The 13,145-nt window shown below is 38.8% G+C and overlaps 1 protein-coding gene across 7 annotated transcripts in view; it reads right to left on the bottom strand.

Annotated features, from left to right (window-relative positions):
* Positions 1-13,145, bottom strand: part of STXBP6 (syntaxin binding protein 6) — a 238,706-nt gene that overhangs the window by 61,513 nt on the left and 164,048 nt on the right. Inside the window, exons 1-2 of one of the 7 annotated variants that reach the window (XM_063697726.1) lie at positions 12,010-12,153; positions 11,219-11,261 (exon numbers count right to left, since the gene is read on the bottom strand). The exons of 4 other annotated variants lie outside the window; for them this stretch is intronic. The gene's annotated coding sequence lies outside the window, so the exon portion shown is untranslated. Of the gene's footprint in view, positions 1-1,709; positions 1,775-6,433; positions 8,547-11,218; positions 11,262-12,009; positions 12,154-13,145 lie in introns of those variants that run through there. 2 more of the 7 variants (XM_063697727.1, XM_063697725.1) reach the window with 2 other exon arrangements.

Genomic DNA, 13,145 nt, shown 5'->3' with positions numbered 1-13,145 from the left:
TAAGCATTGAGGAGTAAAATGCAAAATAAAATATAAAAAAAGGATGAAAGACAAATGTATTTGTGCCTGGCAATGCAAACCTACATTGGCAAATCAGGAATTACAAATAAGATAACCGGCCACAGTTCTCCAAGTGTCTTTTTATTGAATCTTTTCTCAGCTGCTGTAACTTCATACCTGAAGTCAGTGATAACATACAATGCTAGGCATGCACATTTTGGAGTTCTAAGGCACTTGAAACCCTGTATAGCAGAGACACATAGGCCATCACAAAACCCTAAGAGTTGACAAAATCATGACAATTCTAAGCAGCCTTAGAGGAAGTGACTGACACAGTGACTAACAAAGGCCACTTTAGGATTTGATGTTAGAAGGACAGAGTGAATGCCTCTCTCCTATATGTCTCTGCTAAAGAGGTCAAGGATGTCAACGAGAGTAGGGAGATGCCAGGGTCCACCCAGTGGTAGTGCAATGGCTACCCTCTTGACCACAGGCCATCATCCTTAGGTCCTTATAGTTAGAACTCTGTGCATGCCTGGGATGCCTTCACAGCCACCTCCTCCAAATCTAACATGTGTCCATCCTTCACAGGCCAAGTCTACATCTTCCCTCTGCCACATGGCTTTCCTCAGAAATCCAGCTCACACTTCTTGCCTTTCCCAAAATGTTTTTTATTTTTCTCTGTAACATTCATTTTGGGACTTTGTTGTGCCGAATCTAATTCAGAAACATAAAGGAAACATGCTATTTGCAAGCAAATGGTTGGTCCTAAACTGCCAGGTTGTTTTTTATTTGTAATTTAATAGGTTAAGCTGTTTTTGTACATCTTATTCATTCTATTCATTTGCTTGGGAAGTATTTTCACCCTACAGGTAATGCAAAGGGAAGCTTCAGCCAAATTCATCATGAATTTATAAAAAATTCTAAATTCAGAACGCATAAGCCTCCCTCAAATAAAAATGTATCCCCTGATAAGCTTGCCGTAGGATCTTGTTTATTAGTAGTTTGCTATTCTAGGCAAAATAGAATATAGCCCCTTCTTCTCAACGGTTTTCAGGTTACATTTAGATGAAAAAAAAATCCAAGCAAGAAATGGTAGTTCAGGGCCAACAGAGGGTTCAACAAGCCAGAAGAGCCAGGACAGTTTTCAGAGGAACGCAAGTTCTGAAGAAAGACTCAAAGAAAGGAAGAAACTGAATCCCTCAGGGGAGGAAGAATGAACACACAGCATAGTCACTCTCTCATGTGTCCCAATGAATGGTAAAAAAGCCACATTTCCAGAGGTAACAGAGTAAAAGGTGGAGTGGAAATGGCTATGATGTGATTGGTTTGGGATTCTAATGAAATGAACAATGAAAACAATGACTTCCATCTCTGGACTCAAGCCACTGTGGCGTCCCCATAGAAGGAAGTACGGGAAAGGTCAGTGCCTTCTGCGTGCGACATTTGTTTTTCCTCCTTAGTGTTGGACAACAACCACTAACTTTCTCCCTTTTCCTGAGGACTCTTTTGTAAGGAGATTCATTTTGCAGATGAAAATCCACACCCTGGTTCACTCTTCTCTGAATGACGGGAACAATGAGGGTGTAGGACAAGAATGCAGGAACAGTGTCCAAGCATAACTGATGCTGGCTGTGTCTGCCTGAACTCCTGTGCATACTCTTTTCCTAAGACAATATGTATAACAATGCATAGACCACCGTGCCCACCTTGGATAGACAGATGCCTTCTTTTGCTGATGTGCAGATGCAAAAGCCCTTCGTTGTCAATTCTGCTGCCCTACAAATGAGATAAGGGAAGCATCTGTAGGATCACAAACTAAAGTTAGTATTCACTGAGCACTCCAAACGGGAACTTCCAAATTTTAAGTAACGGCAATTTTTAAGAGATGGAGGAAGAAAAAACCACTTGCTTTTTCCTTGGAAAATTGCTCACTCCCTCTCTCTTCCTTTTGAGGGTACAAGGAATATTTTCTGGCCAGTCGTCTGAATTGAGGGCAGGGTGTTGTGGGGAGGGCATCCCTATTAAAGCTAGGGACAAGGGAGATGAGAGGGATAGTCACTCAGATTCTGATTTCCAGTGCTTATGCCCTAATTTCAGATTTGTATTATGGGACTCATTATACTACTAGCCTCCATTTCTAGCCAACATTTCCATAGAGTGTTGCTCAGGTATGTTCAGAAGAGTGTGGAAAGCCCCTTGCCCTAGTTCCACTGACGGGTACAGACTTCATTATGCTATAGGCTCCATCCCACCCATGCCGTCTCAGCCACTATCCTTGAAAGGCTCTGGAGAAACAGCCAGAATCCAAATCGCTCCCAAATGTAAACAAGCTTTGTTCACCAAAGCATAAAGCCAAGCAGAAAGCTAGGATGGTCCATGTATTGTCACAGGTAGAAGGTCATTTTAATTCAAAGAGTAAAGCTAATTAAGTGACTATTTTTCAGATATGAGAAAAAAGTTGTTTGCTGAGACAACAAAGTAAAAGGAAATTTATGTGAGAATCCATAAAATGTTTCCTGCTGGGGGTCTTAGACAAGGTCCCTTTGCAGGGGTCCCAGCACTATACAGTGGCTCTTTCAAAGAATTACACGTCGACCGGCTGTCTCCTGAGAGGATGGGGATGCTCCTTCCTGACTCCCTGTGAGTGGGAACACACTCATTAAAATGGCTCTCCAGTGGAAGCCAGTGTTTCTGCTATCAAATCACCCTATCATTCCTCGCCTGCTCCATCATGGGCCAAAACAGCACAGGATTTGGCCTAGAAACTAAGCAATCCCTTCTGCAAAGGAAGCTGCTCTACATGGAGAATGAACCTTGTACCCATTAGCACTGACTGCAGCTAACTGAATAACAGCAACAGCTCTAACAGGGAGGAAGCATCGGAGAGAAAGCCCTGGACCGGGAGTCAGGAGGCTGGGGGTCCTGTGCCCATTCTGCCTACCTGTCCATGGACATTACATGTGTCTTTTCCTGTCTGGGTCTCAAAAACACCAGATGAGAAAGACCCTAAGAGCGCCCTCACAATTCTATGAGTCACAGAAGTGCATGCTGCCCACTGTGATGCCCCTTCTCTCAAGCCTGGAGATCTCACTGATAAAATGAGAAACAGAATACCACTTTATAGATAAAAATAGTATGATTGATCTTTACATAAAAGCTGAGAATGTATAATGTCTATTCATTTTAAACGTCCAACACACAAAGAATCTTCAACTCTTTATGTCCAGGCATTGTTTTAGGACTCATTTGAGATTCTTAAAGAGATTGTTGGATTAACTGTTGGGGTGGGGTAGCAAGGGGAGGACTCTTGGCAGGAAGGAGCTTCATGCTATGAGAAATCTATTCTGTTGAAAGTGGAAAGATGTTATGCTCATAACTTTCCTAAATTCCCCTGGAGGGAATCATAGCCGAATATGAGACATTTATGTAAATTTTCTATTTCACTTAAGAGGAATTTAAACTGCCAACACTTGAATCATAAAGCAGTGCGACTGTTCTTCTGGAAAAATCTGAAGGCACAAATAACATTCATCAAAAAATATTTACTGTGTGCATACTGAAGGAAAAGTGACACAAAGGGGTAAGGTGGCGGGAGGGGAAATGAGTTGAGGGGTGGAAATAGGTACAAGGTGATTGAAGTGCAGTCATATTCATCAGGGGGTTCACATTTCAGAAGAGAAATGACAAGTTCCTAAGCGTTGAAATAGCGGCAGGATATGATAAATACAGCACTGTGTATTTATTATCACCACAAGTGTATAACACCAAACAGAGTGGAGGGGTGAGGTGAGAGGTGGGTTTTTGGTGGATGCAGGACAGCTTCTTTATGAAAGCAGTGTCATTCGTGCTGTGGGTGGAAGGCTGATAAGGATCAAGGAAAGGAGAAGCAAGGCAGATCTCATTTAACTCTGAAACTACCCTTGTGCTTCCATAACTAAAAAGAGGAACCCTACTAACCGGGAAGGCCTGCCTTACAGGTACAGAAATAAAGCCAGCCAGAGAGCAGCTGATTTCTTTTAGATTGCCTTGACCTGGGATGAATCTTAAGACAACTCATATCCTGGCCAAGAATTCTGGATACTCTATGCTCAAACTTAATGTTTAGGAAGTAATCTTGTTAAATACATATTTATATTGAAAAGCAGAACTCCAAACTTCCTCATCTTGTTTCCTGGCCTCAACACAAAGGCACTATTATTTTCTTGAAAAGGAAATTATTCCAGTGCCCCTGCCCAGGCTCTGACAACACGTGTTTGTCCTCAATCTCCTTCCTCTTCTTGCAAGGACACCCATAGTTATAACTCACATTAGTATGGGGCAGCACAAGGGGTTTGACATAGAAGCAGCAATGATGTACTTGTGTTTCTGCTTGAACTGTGGAAACGATGTTCTTGAGAGAGAACATTGAGAATCTTACTTCCCTTGAGATATGCTATCCATTAGCAATTCAGCTGCAGGGCGAGGTTCACTTAATTTTAAATGTAAGTCAAGAGCCCAAAATTGGTAATTGGGCATTTAATTGGGTCTGCGAAGGCACTTACTGGATTTTAACAGCTTCAACAGGTAATGTTTAAGAACATTAAAAATTAGAGCAATGATGAATCAGATGCAAATGGAAAGTGAATGAATTTTGGCACTATAATTTAACACAGAGTTAAGTAGTGTTTTGAGCTGAAGATGTTAAGCCTGGTTGGTTTCCTTAAATTTTCTTATATGCCAGGGATTATCAAAATATTTCACTCTTTAAGCTTGGCTTCCCTTCTCATAAAACTCTACTTTGAAGAGTTCAATTCAGCAGGTATATATTTGGCCTAATTGCAATCAGTATTGCTTAAGCTTATAGGGAATGCTAAGAAGTATGAGCTTTATTAATATAGCATAGTTAAACAAAACAAAGAACATCTGTGAACATATTAGAAATCTGGTCACTCACTGGGGCATCCAGAAGACATTGGCTGGAAATCTGCTAATTGAATACAATGGCTCTTTTATGATGGTCTGCACTCAAAGACCTCAAAACCATTTTATAAATGCTGCCAGTGCCTGCTGACTACTTGTTCTTTTTAAAATTTTATTTTAAACATGCAATACATTTTCACACAATCAAAAAATAACATATTGAGACATCTTACTCCCATCTCTGTGTCCATCTACTCCTTTCCATTCCTCTTCCCCTGCCTTCCTGTATACCTTTAGAGAATTTCTTTACATGGAAATAACAATAAACAGACAGTCTCATTTCCTCCCTTTCTTACACAAAAGGTAGCATATTATATACATATTCTTTCCTTCCTTCCTCCCTCCTTCCCTCTTTTCCTTATTATTTTATCTCGGAACTCCTCAAGATTCATGGAAAAAATCTAAATTCACAGCAAACTTCTTCCTACTTTGTATAGCTGCATAACATTAACTCCATTCTAAGGATGAAACATGAACTACTTAACCAGTCCCCCACTGATGGATAGTGAGTTGTTTCTAATCTTTTACTATTGCAAACAATGCTGCATAAATAATTTTGCAAGTATGTTTTGAGAATAAAGTTCCAGAAGTGGATTGGATTACACACTCAAACAGCAAATGTACTTGTAATTTTAATAAATATTACCACTGGCCTTCTATAAGCAATGTAACATCTTGCACTCCCACCAGAAATCTATATCTATTTCCTCATATACATGCCAAGACAGTGTGTAGTCAAGCTATGCTTTTGCCAATTTGAGAGATGAGAAATTATATCTCAGTGTAGTTTTAATTTGCATTTGTCTTATTATTGCTGAGGTCCATTTGTATTTATTTTCTTGTGAATCATCTGTTCATTCTTTCTTTTTGCCCATTTTTCTATTGTGTTGACCACCTTTTTCTTAATGGTTTCTAGTGTTTTTTTCTATTCTAAGGAGATTAGCCCTTTGTGATTTGAGTATTCTCCCAGTATGTCATTTGTATTTTGACTTATGGGGATTTGCACCATGACATTTTGGCAGTTTTGTTTTGTTATGCTTTTTTTTAAAAAATAGTCATTCATCAATGTTTTCTTCTATGGTGTCACGATTTTCAGTCGTGGTCAGGAAATCCTTCCCTACACCAAAGAATCTGCCTTAAAAAATTTTCTGGTTTTACTTTTTAATATTTAAATATTTCATCTGTTTGAAATTTATGAAGTAGGGTCACGTATGCATTCAACTTTATTTTTTCCATATTGTGATTTAGTTATTCTAACACCATTTCTTAACACTTTATCTTTTCCTCACTGATTTGAGATACTAATTTTATCCTATACCAAATTCTCCATACATTTTTGTTGACCACAAATTCCACACGTGACCTTCAGTCCTTTCAGAGAGCTGATCCAGTACTGGGAGAAGACCTCAATTAAAATATCTAATAACCTTTTCTTATTTATTTATTTATTTTTAAATTTATTTTTATTTACCTTTTTCAGTCCACCACTACAATGTGATAATGGCCTTTTCTTAAACTGAATTTCTTAGCAGACACGCTGGGATGTTCAACCATAACACACGTTTCATCCTCATTAGCTGGTCTTCTGTCTAAAATTCACTAAATGTTTTCTCCTTTGAAGCTGACTTGATATCTGTGTAAACAGATTTATGTCAACAATGCAAATTAATAGGGAGCTATTATGCCTTTCCCTATTCTTACTGAAACAGAACTGTGAACTATAAAGAATTACTATAAAAGAACACTGTACCTAAAGTTCTCATTATAGTGTTTGACCTGAATGACCACATGCCTTAAACTAATGTTTAAATCAGTGAATGCTAGAAAGCCTACTGACAGCCTATAAAATGATAAAAATACATGAACTCTAAGAAAATAAACAACAAAAAACAAAATGAATTTAAACTACGAGCCATGTCAACAAAGTAGAGAAAAAAAATAGCTTCCTTTTAAAGAAAAAGAAGGAACTTTCCATCTACAGAATTTATCATTCCTATCAAAACAATGAATAATCAAATATTACATAGAAAATAATATGTAAGATTGGTTTTGCTATGGCCATTTGTATCTCCTCTACAGCCCAACATTTAAATGTGTTTATTACATAGAGAATGAAAGCATAATAGAAGTTTTCCTTCTTTAAACAAAAGGAAAAGGACAAAGTTACATGTAAAGAGTTTTGTACCCCAAAGCTTTTCCGGTAATCCATTTTGATACTGGAATAAACACTTAGTATCAAGATATTATTGATCGAAAGGATAAAAAAGTTTCTTGCCCTCCTCCCTGCTCCAGGCTGACTCTCAGTGTGGATCAATATTTCTTTTCATTCGGACTCCATGATCTCATTTGGTACACTTTTATTTTCTTGCTTGCATCCAAGATAACTGACTCTCAGGGTTTGTTTGATGAGATTCTATTATGGTCCTAAACCAATTATTTTAAGAAGAGATGAGGAAAAAAGGAGACAAACAAGTTGACAGAATCCATTTTATTCCTCTCCTTTTAATGTTTCTTGCCTTTCCACGTCGCCTTTCTTTCTCTAAGCTCCAGGCACTCTTTTTACAATAGAGAAACAGGATCTTGGTTGGCAGGAGTTGCCCCCTGTGAACAACAAAAAGCCAAGCAGAGATCACAATTCCCACACAGTGGTAGGGCAGCTCCTGAGGGGCACCAGAGGGCAGCAAATGCCCGCTGAGGGTGTCTGGCTGCCTGCTCCGAACCCACCACCAACACGGGGGCAACCTGGAGATGATTTTTTTCTTGCTCCTTTCTATCCTCTTGGTGTATACTCCCTTTCGTCATCTATTAAGTCATGAATCTGTTTCTACCACTATGTTCGACAGTCATGTAGTCTGAGAAGGGACTGGCTGCCTCTGTGAGTAAAAGTCTAAGATATGACATTAGTTACTGAACTGGCATTTGTCTTCTCTCCTTGTCATGTCCCGAGTTGTCCTGTGCTAAACGGTGCTGGGAAAACATTTTAAAAAGTACTTACTAATTGACTATATTGTTCACAATATTCCCCAGGGAAACCAGCGGAAAGTTTCCTTAGTTAGGCACCACTAGGAATTTGCTTCTGGTGTTGAAAAAAACAAAACAAAACAAAACAAAACATAGCAACTAGGCACAGGAGCAAAGATTGTGAAAATTTTCCAGAGAATGAAAAATCTATTCCCAACCTCTTGGGGGTACATTAATGCTTAGTTCATGTCCACATGTTTACTGTGCCACAGGTACAACAGAGGCTTGTCTCATCAGCCTCAACATGCATAGAGAGGAAGATCCTCTGAAGGATGGGGAGGGTCATAACCAGGAAACGTACAGGAAGTCAGTAAAAGGACCACATCTCTAGTGCAGAAACTGTAGGCCAGGTACATGATGCATTGCTCCCTACCATCTGGTGCTGAGTATTTGGGCTCTGTATTGAAAATGAAAGGTAAAGGGAGCCATGAGAGCAAAAATCTGGAAACATCCCAGTTCCCATTAATACAATAAAACAGACATTTATTTTAAATGACCAAACACAAAAACAAGGCCATGCTATGGATCAATGATGAGAACATGTCATGAACTGATGATTATGATGGATCGATTATGTACACCCCGGTACTAAAAAGGAAAGAAAGGGAAGCAGGGACTTTAGAGGGCGGAGAAGAAGAGTTAGCAGAACAGCACTGTGGGGCAGTTCCAATCTCTGAAAGGTCAGATGAGTCACATTTCATAAGGTTCCGACATTCATCCACTGCAACTGTGTTTTCTCATTGTTTTGAAAATCCAAAAACCAAGGATACTTTTCAGATACCATCCTACTGTTTTGAAAGCATTATTCTCACACACTTTTCATTCCTCTACTATCTACTTACTTCCCCATACACCTTACTTTGCAGGTAATGTTACCTCCAGTGAGCTGTCCAGGTTTGATCTCCTTCTGGTTTTTTTTTTTTTTTCTACAAATCTGAACAGAACAGTGGGAACTCTGGGAAAGGCTCAGGCTGTGTTCAGTGTCTGTGGGCCACTAATTGAAGGGTAAAACTCAGAGGCAGCTTTCTCTATACTTTCTTGGAACTCCACTACTTCCTGAATCTTCTCTTTCTAAAGGCCATGGTGGGTGGCCAGGGCTCCAGCCAGCAGATGTAGTTTACATTGGAATACTCTTTAAATAATGGCAGAAAAGCAAATCCCTGTCTAGGGAATAGACTTGAGAAAATAACTCAAGTATTTGAGACTCCATTCAAAATACCACGAAAAAGGCATTTAAACTGTATAGTGGGAAAACACCTGAATCAAGAAAATGTTAAGAATGACAAGCTGAAGTAAAACAGCAGAGATGACATTCATAAATTTAGTGTATCTGAATATAAAAACACAACTTACTATGGAAGTCCATTTATAGCCAGTCATGATATGAAGGCAGCTGTGCTAGACTGCAGTTTACATAACCTCCCTGAAGGCAGAGGGACAGACTGAAAAATGCACATAAGGACTGTTCCTAGCAATGACAAGCATACATTTTTAAGAAGCTGGTGACCTGGGCTGACTTGCTTGTGAAAAATAATGACAATGTTAGGAGTAGGCCTAGCTCCAGTCATCACTCTGAAATGTAGCTGCCAAAAGGGTGGAGAATACAGAGCAACTGTGTGTACAGGGGCTAGTGGTTGGCTGGAGCGAAGATGTGCAGGACGGATTTACGAATATCTATATGAATGGGGAAGATCTCCAATTTGCCAAAAATTGGAGGCCAGCGGCCTACAGACTGGGAGGTGCAAATCAGGATGTTAGTTTTCTCCTTCCTATACATTGGCAGGGCCCTCCTCTCACTATCACATCTTAACCTATCTCAAGACCAGTTCCTACCTGAACTGCCCATCAATGCCTACCCTTCTTCTGGGTGACTGAGCATAAGAGGGGCTCTCCCATACCTAAGGGACTTGGTCCCAACTTCCTTAACCTTGAGATGCTTGAAGCTCAAGCAGAACTGTGTGTCTCCTCACTGGACCCAACAGGAGATGAATACACCCAATCACAGAGCTGCCTTACCTGTTTCTAGCACTCTGCTTCTTGCCAAGCCTGAACTGACCTGTATTCACTCAGTTCTCTTTCACATGCCTCCCTGGGGCTTTATTTATTTGATCATTCTCTTCTAGTTCACGACCCCACCCCTAGTCATTCTCAGCAAGGGAATACATTCATAAATAAATTACTAAATTCATTGATAGATAGAACCCTTAAATCAGCCTAGCTCTAGCCTACCACCTCTCCACTATAAGTTTATTTGTTCATATAATCCTTCATACATAATCAGCTCCACTTGATATGTAATTCAAATTTACGTATCTAAAAGCTGGCAACACTTTTGAAACTTTGTATATTCTTTCAGTCAGTAATATTTCTAGGAACTGCTCCTGAGAAAATAATAGTGAATGTGAATAAAGCTTTAATTACATGGTTAGGTCATGACATTGTTTATAATAATGAAATATGGATAATGACTTCAATTTCCAATAAAAGGGATTAGTTACATGCATTCTGTTGTATTTTCACATAATTAAATATGCAACAACTATAATGCTATAAAATATTTAGTGACATGGAAAGATGTTCATTTAGAAAAGGAAATTATGAAACAATATGTGAATATGTCTCATACTTATAACTACAAACACACACATAGATATGGTGTTCCTCTGAGTGTTTACTTCTCTGTAAACAGAGTACTTCTCAAGTAGAGAAATACTGCTAAAAGCATGTTTTTTAAAAAAATACACTCTTTATTTTAGAATAGGTTTAGATTTACAAAAAAGTGGTAAAGGAACATTTGTAACAATTAATGAATCCATACTGATACATTACTATTAAATCAAGTTCATACTTCATTCAGATTTCCTTAGTCTCTACATAATGTTCTCTATCTATTCTGGGATCCCAACAAGTATACCACTATTACTTTGGTAATTAAAATTTGTATTGGTAAAAAATTGTATCAAGGAAACCACAAAAATTTATGACATAAACCATGGAGACAGTGCTCATGAATGGTAGAAGCCTCAAATATTAAATCTCCAACTATCTAGATATGGAAACCCCTTATTCCCTAAAGCACCCATGTTGAATACTTTCAAAGGCGGCTATTAGATGTGAAAAACTCCCCAGATATTCTATTTATTACAAAAAAAATGACCCACTGGAATCACTGGGCTGGAATTAGTCAGTAGAGTTTCCACTGTGAAGTTTTGGTTCTGAGATCTGGCTTACTCACCAGTTTTTGTTCTTCTATAGTGTTTAATCCCCCTGGGATTCTTCTGCAAAAGCAAATGGAAATGTCAGACTATCCTCCCCCAAAAAGAATGTTTTTTAAAACACGTTTTGAATTGGAAGTTTCCTACAACACAAGCTCTTAAGTAATTGGCAAACAAAAGAAAAAGCTATGCTTAAAACAAGGTTCAAACATAGGGGACAACTAAAAACATTAACTCTCCTCTTTAATATTAAAACCCCTCTTTTATTAAAGGCTGTCTTTAAGAAATTTCATAATCAATTTTTAGCATGTAACTGTATAGCTATCTCTGCCAAAAAAAAAGGTGGGGGGCACATCTTATTCAGAAGACAAAGAAAAAGAAGGCTTCCACAAATCATTAAGATTCAAAGGATCCATCAGCCACCTACATTCTGTGGAGTGGGACTGGCTGCAGACTAATCTAATCCTTAAAAGGTATACTAGAAAAAAACTAGAACAATTTCCTCTTGTCAAAACACATTCATATCTTCAAATATAGTTTTAAAGAATTTTGGTTAAAATGACCTGAAGAACAGCTGCAAACAGCTCCTGATTTCCATCTTCCATTCCTAATGGAAATTCAGAAACAGAAGGTACCAACATCTCCATTTCTGAATCAACAAATTTTCATTTTAAATTACAATGACACAATAAAGGAATCCTATTTTGACTCATTTTCCAGGGGACAGTAATTCTAATATAGCTCACTTTCCAAAAGCAATAAACAAACAAATAAACAAACAAACAAACAAAAAACCCAAAGCACTGCCTACCTGAACCAACAGTCAGTGCAAGATGGGCGGCACTCGCTGACATGGTGCTTCAGAGACTGTGCCTCTGTGTCTTCTCCCAAAGCATACACATAGAATGACTTTGCACCAAAGTAGTTCTCCTGGCAAATCGATCTTCAATGCTAACTTTCCAAAAATATGCACATATTCAGTAAAGCATATGGATCTACAATGTTTATGAATACCCTATTAATAATTTATTAATTATTTATGAATCCTGTTTTTATATACTTTGCCCCATGACAGGTACACTCAGTATGAAATGCTGAATTATAAAGCTCCTCACTATGTGTTGACATGGTTTTTGCCTTTATGTGTAAAGTCACATGAGAAATAAATATTTTTAAAGTTCTGAAGATGAAAGACATAAGGAAGCATACATTCCACAGTTTTGTCAGGAAACACAAGAGACTGCTTTTCTAGCTTTTCCGAGACTTCACTGCTTCCCCATCAGTGCTCTGTTCTGGCCTAGCCATGAAAAATCAAGAAGCAAGGATGATACACCTATTTAGAAGGAAAATGTCTCAAGGTTTCCACCTGCCTGCTCTGGGTAAAATAAAACTTAGTGGGGTATATCTGAAAATCTAAGAGGACCATGAAGTTTCTGTGATATTTCTATTCTTTACTTAAATTCAAAAACGTTGCTTTAAAAAAAGAAAAACCACATCTGATACGGTGGAATTGAGAGGTTCTCTGAGGTGTCTGCCACCTCTCCCAGGTGTTGCCAAAAAAGCCAGTCTTCATGCTGCGATGAGCCCCTCCATCTCCAAAATAAGTGTTCTAAGAAGAAGGTCTATTTTCCTGTACTCAAGATTTGGCATATCCAAAGGCCACAGGGTAAACTGCTAAGGCCAGGCAGGCTTGCTACAGGAGAGCCACCTCAGGACTCTGAGAGTACCTAGGATAGACAGGCCTTAAAGCCCATCACACTCAATCTCCTACCTTCACAAGGGAGGCCACCGAGGGCCAGAGAAGAGCAAACGTGACCCAAATCATTAACTCAGGCACAGCTCTGGTTCTTCTAGTTTCTCTGCTAGTCACAGCAATTGCACTTGTTAACAATCCACAGATGAATGACATCCATTCTCTCAGTTATCAGCTCAAGGTTTGCCTTCTCC

This window comes from Gorilla gorilla, chromosome 15 (assembly GCF_029281585.2).
Source record: "Gorilla gorilla gorilla isolate KB3781 chromosome 15, NHGRI_mGorGor1-v2.1_pri, whole genome shotgun sequence".
In the NCBI taxonomy this organism is placed as follows: Eukaryota; Metazoa; Chordata; class Mammalia; order Primates; family Hominidae; genus Gorilla; species Gorilla gorilla.
Note: the sequence above shows the minus strand (reverse complement) of the source record. Positions and strands in the feature narration are given on the sequence as shown.